The 9,206-nt window shown below is 38.3% G+C and overlaps 1 protein-coding gene across 1 annotated transcript in view; it reads right to left on the bottom strand.

Annotated features, from left to right (window-relative positions):
* Positions 1-9,206, bottom strand: part of LOC142339191 (ruvB-like 2) — a 510,084-nt gene that overhangs the window by 299,815 nt on the left and 201,063 nt on the right. The window lies entirely within an intron of this gene.

Here is a 9,206-nt window from a genome sequence, read left to right as displayed (position 1 = left end):
GAGAAAACAGTTCGTCACGAAATTCGATTTCTAGATAGTATCAACTTCATGGCTTCTAGCCTTGACGCTCTTGCAAAAACTCTTCAAGATTCTGACTTGAAGCTCCTTCGCCATCGTTTTCAACATTTTAATGACAACGAATTCAAAAAAAATAGAGCCAAGGGCATCTTCCCCTACTCGTTTTTGGACTCAAAAGAAAAATTTCAAGCTGCTCTACCGGAATACGGCGAAGAGTGGAGAAACACGTTAACTGGAAAAATTGACGTTACTCCCGAAATGTATTCGCAAGCAGTTGAAACGTATCAGCTGCTGGAATGCCGCAATTTCGGGGATTACCACGACGTTTATTTACAAATAGATGTTTATTTGTTGGCTGATGTTTTCGAGTTGTTCCGAACTGTGTGTATTTCAGTGTATCGCTTAGATCCCGCGTATTTTTACAGTGCTCCAAATTTGATCTGGGATGCTATGCTGGTAACAACCGAGGTACAATTAAGTTTAGTCGATGATATTGATATGCTTCTTTTTTGCGAGAAGGCTATTCGTGGTGGGCTTAACGGCGTTGGTGCTCTTCGGCATTTCAAAGCCAACAATAAATATTTGAGCACCTATAACCCTGACCAAGTGTCAGTATATGGTGCATTCTTTGACGTCATTTCGCTTTACGCTGGAATTATGATGAAAAAGTTACCGAAGGATGGCTATCAGTGGTTAGAGTGTAGTTCTGTAGAGGAATTGTTCTCTAAATATGAAGCTGACAATAATGTTGGCTTTTTTGTTGAAGTTGATCTAACCTACCCTCCTGCTATTCATGATAAACATTACGATTTTCCTCTTGCGCCAGAAAAACTTTTCATCAAAGATGATTGGCTCTCAACGTACAGCAAAAAGTTTGCGGGAAATCGTGCGCCTGTACCAAAGCTAGTTGAGACTCTTTTTGATAAACGAGGCTACATTTGTCATATTGAGAACTTGAAGTTTTATTGCAGCCAAGGTCTCAAGGTTACTGCGCTTCATCGTGTACTTCAGTTCAATCAGTCGAATTGGCTGTCACCCTACATTGAGAAAAACACTGAAATGCAAAAAAAAGCAGCTACACCTTTCGAAAAGAATTTTTATAAGTTGATGTCAAATGCGTGGTTCGGAAAAACGATGGAAAATAAACGAAACAGAAAAAACATTCAATTCGTTTCAGAAGAATTCCAGGCCAAGAAACTTACTGCTAAGCCTACCTTCAAATCTTTTCGAATCATTAATGAGCACCTGTGTTCTGTATACTCTTCTATTCCGAAAATTAAATGGGACAAACCGACCCCTGTGGGTGCCGCAATTCTTGATTTATCTAAGTTGGCTTTATATCATTTTCATTAATGAAATGAAACCGCGTTATGGTGAAAAAATTTGTGTTACGTACAAAGATACTGATTCCTTGTTGTACCGCATTGAAACTGACGACCTGTATGAAGACATGCAAAATTTCAAACACTTATTGGACCTTAGTGATTACCCGCCTTTACACCCACTTTATGATCCGGTTAACAAAAAGGTTCCTCTGACCATGACTGACGAATTGAACGGAGAAATTTTGCATGAATTTGTTGTACTCCGATCAAAAATGTACAGCATTCAATTTCAAAGTGGGACCAAGCAAAGCGCTAAAGGGGTGCAAAAGTGCGTAAAGAAAACACTTCATCACGACAAGTATTTAGAATGTCTTGAATCGGGAAAGAGCACTAGAGCAGTAATGACGAGAATTCATTCCGATAACCACCAGATAAAAGTTTCGACAACGAATAAAATTGCTCTCAGTTGTTTTGATGACAAGCGATATATTGAGTTAAATGGTATCAACTCACTTCCTCATGGACATTATAGTTTACAGCAAGTGCCGCCGGTCGATGAAAATGTTGTTTCGGAGCATGAGTTAGTGAGCAGTCACAGTGAGAGCAGTGAAAGTGATATGCAAGACGAAGGCGAACCTCCTGTTTTTGAAATTTTATCAAACAACCAGATTAGCCCAGCTACTTCTGCGGCTGACACTTTCGGTTATTTCTATTTTTTTGTGTGTTTCCAGGTTTCGATTTTGACACAATTTTTCTTGTTTCAGCACCTCCTGATCCAGGTTTCTTGTACCGAGAAATTGACGACAATGAGCCAGTTGTTAATTGGAGTGACTTGAGTGATCTGGAAGAGGAAGCTTCTGAATTGGACGACCTATCTCGTAATCCGTTCATAGATAATGAGGCCAGAGAATGCAGTGCCTCGGAAAGCGAAGTCGACAGTGAAGAAGCACTAGATTTTGGCTCGAATTTAAATACAATTGTCGCTACTAGTAGTACTACTAACACTCCCAAAAAGATTTCTTATACTAATAATTATGAAAGCAGTGATAGTGATCAACCTCTGCCGAAATATAGGAGACGGCAAAATATTCTGGCCTTAGACTCCGACTCTTAGATTAAATGATTGGAAGGAATAATCAGTCACTCAATGTAACCTAATTTATTAAGTTGGTTGTTTAATCTTTCTTTCTGTCTGCCTCTATAGCATTAGAAAACAACAAAAAAGCTTGCAGTTGTAAAATTCTATTACTAAATAATATTAAACACATAACTGGTTTTCAGCTTTGTATTAAAAAATTGAATCAAATTTATCTCATTCATTCGTCCAACATTTTGCACAGTTTTAAGAATTTTCATTTTCAGTTGTTTCATAGTCTCCATTCTGGTCTTCTTTGAGAAAAATATGTTCAAAGATAAATGATGACTGTTTGAAATTAACTCAAGGGCTGTATAGATACAGTAGAGTCCACACAGGTTTGACGACTTAGACTGAATGGGCGGCGATGAAACAACTGAATGCACCTCGTAAGAGTGCCTATCAGAGTAGAGGTTAGCAAGTCGTCTGTACAGATGATCAAAATAAGTGATTGATATATCAAGACTATTCCATATCACTATGTTTGTGAACCGGACAGGCTTCTTTGCGTTTGCTCTGAAAAGTAATGGGAAAGAAATAATAAGTATCCAGTGCGTTCCAGGAAGTTTTTTTGGTGACGTATTGACTATCTGAAAGCGGATTTTGCCGCTTTGTTTAATTCGAGGAAAGTTATCAGCTGACCACACTCCTCCAAAGGCGAATTTTAAATTACTGAATTGTTGACAGACTCTTTCTATGGTGATATTATCCATGTAATTGTGTTTGATTTTTTGCAATATTTCGACTACTATCTATGAAAACTTGACTGAAGCGCTCTCCGATTAGAAAGATTTCAACTGCTTCCGGCAGGGCTTTTGAGAATAATAAGTTCAAAGTAATCGGGGCTCCTGTAAGTTCGGGGAACAAGGTCAAGTTTTTCGATGCTTCCTGCGAAGAGGTCAAATCAAAGGTGGACATGTATTTGTTTTCGAAGCCGTCAAGACTTATTTTGTTTCCCCCGTTTTTGAAACCCAATGATGTCATCGTGTTATAATACAGACGAGTGTTGTCTTCTGTATCAATTGGTGTCCCTGCAATTGGCAACCCGTTACCTCGAACTATTTCAATACGTTTGAGGTCAAATTTTTGGTAGTCAAAGGGGTTTGTGCTGTATGATCCCCTGAATTGGGCGTTAGGGACTGGTAACCAAGCATCTGATTTTGATGAGAAAAAAGAAGACGCAGCCAGGAAAGTATTCCCAGCCGCATCGGGAAGCTGGGTTGGAGATTATAAACCTGGAGGCAGTATTACGCCCTCAACAAAATTTAAGAGGGCTGCTCAAGAAAAACAAAGGCAAGAACGTGGGCAAAAGGCAGAGGAACGCGAGAGCCAAGGCAAGGAAGGTGCAACAGACACATACTGAGGAGGAACAATCGGGCTTCTTTGACCCCTTGTTCTTGAGCTTCTTTGAGGTATGAGGTTGCTTCTACCAATGACGTGGCTCGGGTATTATTTGAAGAAATCAAACTGTTACAAACTTTATCTTGATTACTTTAAAACTTGAAAACCCTAAAAGAGGTCACTAGGTGCAACTACCGAGTTGAGATTTCAAAACAATGAATTAACAGTGATATAATTCCGGATTTTTTGAGATTTCGCGCCGCTAAAAATGAAATTTTTTTCCGGACAAAAAGTGCACAGTTTTCAATTAATACTCATGAAACAAGAGATAAACCGTGCGGAGAAAGGAATGAGTAATTTGGTCAATGAAAAACTTGAAACATATAAGAGTAAATTTAGGGAGAATGTGGCACCAGAACTGATGCCATCCGTTGTTAGCAGCATTAGGCGTGAAATGAGGAATCACTCCGCAATGGTTCAAAACTGACTTAAAGGAAAACTTGATAAACTGTCAGAGGGACAGGATAGACCACTGCGGAACGGCTTCCTTAGTAATGTTTTGATAATGGATGGCCTTGAACTTCGAAAGTTTATTATTGACATCCTATCTTTAGCACCTAAACACCCTGTGATAGAGAAGTTTAATGAGGTGCAGTTCCTTGAGGACGTAGACAAACTTGTATTTGAGTTACGCAAGAATAAAGCTGGGGGTGAGAAGCTTTGTGAAATTGAGGCCTCTACAATATGGTTTGAAAAAAATATATGCGAAACCCAAAGAGATAGAGGGGTCAAAAAGTGCATGATTACTTAACAGCCAATGTTTTGCTGGCGGTACCATTTGACAAAGGCTGCAGTTTCTGTGTGATGCAGAAGTTAACGTACAGGGAAAAACTTGATGATGTGCTGAACTCGGATCAGTTTCAAAAAATCAATGGAGCAAAAGATGAATTTGTGATTAAAAATAGAAAAACAGATCAATAACAGCCTACAACAATTAATGAAGCAAGGGAAGATTCGTGACAAAATTTATCAAAGACTCAGGTCAACAACCTCACAACCAGCGAGGCTTTGTGGCCTGACAAAAGTACATCTCCGACGTGTTCTTTCGATACCTGGTAGCAGTTACGAAAATTTTAACAGATTTCTGACACCATTTTTCCAGACATTACCGGTCGCAAACGATAACTCCAACACTCAAAAAGCTAGAAATGCCTTAGAGTCTCTCACTCTTGAAGATTACGAGCAGATAGTATCTCTTTTCATAAAAAGTTTGAACACCAACGTTCCGGTTGAAGAGGCTATAGAAATTGCTCTAAGAGAAATCTATTCAAGCAAACTAGCTCCAGATATCCCAAGGTCCGCCATGAAATATTGGTCAAGCCTGCAGTGACAAATGTTCATTTTACATGTAACGTGATCTGGTAGGTACAACCAGATGGTCTGGCTATGGGTCCATCATTGGCTGTAATACTAGCTAATGTGTGGATGAAATCGTTTCCGGCATCACTGCAAAAACCAGAGCTCAGTAAAAATACCTCCAGATCCAACCAAAACGGGAAATGCAAAGACTGTAACCAACGAGTTACTCTCCGAGGAAGAGGAGTAGAATGTGAGACATGCAAAAATTGGTTTCATGCAAAATGCCAAAAAATAACGAATGAAGAAAACGCCATGATGCAGGTGGTGTTTGGATTTTTATTTATTGCATTCCAATCAAAAGGCATTGGGGGCGGTATAGGGAGATGAAATTGATTAAAAGGTGTGTAGATGATATTATCTGCGCGGTTCGTGGTGACCCGGACAAGTACTTAAAATTTTAAATTCATTTTACAACAACGTGTAATTTAGCTTACAAAAAGTTAACATGGCAGATGATTTGGTTTTTCTTGACATTAACATAAATCTGAGCAGCAACAGCAATATCTATCAAAAATCCTGTCATTCGTATCAAAAACCAACTGACACTCGAATAATACTGAATTTTTGCAGCTGTGCACCACTTCAGCATAAGAAAAATGTGATTCGAGGGACGGCTCACAGGGTTTTTGGTGCAACCTCTGATTGGTTGGCCTTCGATCAGGCTTGTGGTCTGATTGTACCATAATCTGTAAATTTGTACTTAATTTATTTAAATTGTCCTTGTCCTAGTTAAAAGTCACTCTTAATTATATTTCACATCAATAAATTTTACCGCCGACTATATATCAGATATTCAGTTGGATCACACTTTCACATTTGTAAATATTCATTCGCTTAACTTAATTCCTGAAATGCAGTTGTTCTCAATCTACTCAGTTTTACCGTCAGAATAGTTCTAACTGGAATCGAGTTAGCATTCCACGTCATCATAATAGAGCTGCATTTGTAGCAATATAGCAGCATAAAAATACCAGCGGTATTTCGACTATTAGTAAATACAGTGGATTCGCACCTCGAATCCAACGTTAATATTCTACAACGTACCGGTGACTGAATTGCATACCTCTAAAGTAAGAGGCATCACATGGCGCAATCAGCAGTCAAAGAACGTGCCCTTCTTGAAATCATACCCTTTTGGGAAAGAGCGTCTTTAGAACCACTATTGAGATGGGAACGTGGGCAGGTAAGGTTGAAGCTGACCAGCATTGCTAAAGAGGGCATTTCGATTGATACTCTCCAAGAAGATCCATCTGACAAAGTTACCCTTCCTCCCGAACCCATCTACGAAGCAAATGTAGAAAATAGCACGACTCAAAGTGAAAGAAATCGCAAAACTCGGAATAAACAACTCAAGAATACATGGCACAATAGGTGTCAGAAAATTGAGCTGGCAAAATTTTTGTGCGCTGATAAACCTTGGAAGTTTTGTGACAACAAATACGTTTCGCTGACCTATCTGAGCCTCGGTATGGAAGGACGTCGAGTATATGGTTCTCAAACTATTCAAATTGATTGGATATCTACAAAGGATATCTGGGAGAGTTTAGATTACGTATTGACGAAACAGCGGAATATAACTTTCAACCGTTATACATTCCTAACCCAAAAACAATTGAAAAGAGAACCAGTCAAAAGGTCCACGGTTGTCTCCGTGAGCTATCCTTGAACTGCAATCCGAGCAGTTACAAGGTATCCATCAATCGGGGTGTTTTTATAGCGAATATGCAAGACGGTGAGTTCCAGAGAGAAATATTAAAAGAAACGAGATCGGCTAAAAAGGCTTTGGAAGTGGCAATGAATATTGAAATGGGCATTCAAAATCAATTGAAGATATCAACAACTGCTATTCACCAGAATACAAACCAACTCACGACTACATCCATTAACAACGTACAAAGCTCTTGGAATCGATCTCAACCTGTGACAAACAATTTTAACAAACCTACAATCTGTCCTAATTGTGGCTATGGGTGGCCTGCCGTTCATCGACAAAATTGCCCAGCTTGTGGAAAAAATTGCAAAAACTGCGGAATTGCATACCATTTTGAAAAAGTATGTAGAAAACCTAAACAACATCTAAAGCCAAACCCAGAGTAAACAACATTGATGATACTATCTCTGACGCAGCGATGATGGGTATTTCGGCACCTGTTGGAGAGCAGGTCAATCATATCGATAGATTTTTTCAAAAACACAGTATATACGATGCAAACTACAATTCTGACTATCATGACTTTTATGACAATTGTGTTGCAACAATCTCCACTAATGACAACATTAGAGAAGTAGAGCCAGTGAATGTAAACATTTGCTTCGGGAATACCAGTACAAAAGCTTTAGTGGATTCGGTAAGCGTTTGCATTATCAATAACCAAAGTCTTTCGAATGCAGTAGTGTCGAATTGTAAAGAGAGCTTTCGGGTACAATCACCATTGATGCACAACTCAAAAGTTTCTCAATTGACTTAATCAAAACTCTCGGAGTAAACAAGACATCAGTAAAATGTAACGATTGGGTAGCTACAGATGTTAATGTGACAGTCGTGGAAGATGGCTATAGACCAATAATTGGACGAGATCTCTTTTCACAATTTGGTCTCTCACTCTATCAAACCAAACAAGTCTCAAATGTTGATCAAAGTCATTGATTAATCAAGAAACGGATAGCATTCTATTTTCCAGGTCTAATCCCAAGAACTAGTAAATCGTTAAAACATTCAGTTAAATCTATGTGCCATAAAGACTTTACACCTATGCACCAAAAAGGACGTAGGGTCCCACTTAATCTTCAACCTTTTGTTGATGAAGAACTGAAAAAACTACTCGCTGAAAAACACATCATAAAGTTAAATAGTTGTTCTGATAAGAATTTCATATCAACAATAATTATCACGGTAAAAAGAGATAAAACAGTTATATTGGCCCTGTATTCAAAAAGTTTAAATTAATCTATTCTTAAAAACAAATTTCAGATGCCAAATATAGACAACTTGATTGACACAATACAACAAAATCTAAATACAAACGCATCTCACGAAAGAGCATACTTTTCAACACTGGATTTGAAGTACGCATACAATCAACTTAATTTAGACCTGGTAACGGCTAGGCATTGCAACTTTAATATCGTTAGTGGCGAGGGTACTGCTACATACCGCTTCATTACAGGATTTTATGGGTTAACTGACATGCCAGCACCATTCCAAAAAGCAATGAACTATACACTAGCTGGACTAATTATTAACCATTATTTTCTAGATGATATTATAATTGTTAGCCGCGGCTCTAAAGAAGATCATCTAAAGTTGATTTATAAGTGTCTAAAAAATTTGACGACGATAATTTGAGAATAAATTCACCTAAATGAAACCTTGCTAAAACCGAAATAGAATGGTTAGCCCATAAATTTACTCAATCTGGAGTCGCACCGCGTGAAACTAAAACAGCGGCAATTTCGAATATAACAGCACCTAAAAATTTAAAACAATTACGATCATTCTTAGGTTCTGTTCATTATCTCAGTAAGTTCATCCCTAATCTTTCTCAATTATGTCTTCCCCTCAGTTCTTTGCTTAAAAAGAATACAAAATTTATTTGGAATGTTGAACTTGAAACTCATTTCCAATCGATTAAAAATAAAGTCGCAAATGCAGCAGAAAACACATTATAATCCACACTTGGAAACCCGGATCAAATGCGATCCATCTGGAGCTGGATTAGGAGCAGCATTAGAACAGCGTTCTTCGACAGGTTGGCATACAGTAGCATTCGCGTCTCGTTTCCTGAATTCAAATGAACGTTACAGTATCAATAACTTTGAATTAGTAGAGGTTGTGTGGTCTGTAGAATATTTTAAATATTATTTATTCGGAAAATCATTCACAATTATTACAGATCATCGAGCACTACTTTCAATAATGAAAGAACACCGGTCTACCAAATCCTATAATAGTCGTTTAACCCGTTGGG

This window comes from Convolutriloba macropyga, chromosome 5, assembly GCF_964194025.1.
Source record: "Convolutriloba macropyga chromosome 5, txConMacr16.3, whole genome shotgun sequence".
NCBI lineage: Eukaryota > Metazoa > Xenacoelomorpha > Acoela > Convolutidae > Convolutriloba > Convolutriloba macropyga.
Note: the sequence above shows the minus strand (reverse complement) of the source record. Positions and strands in the feature narration are given on the sequence as shown.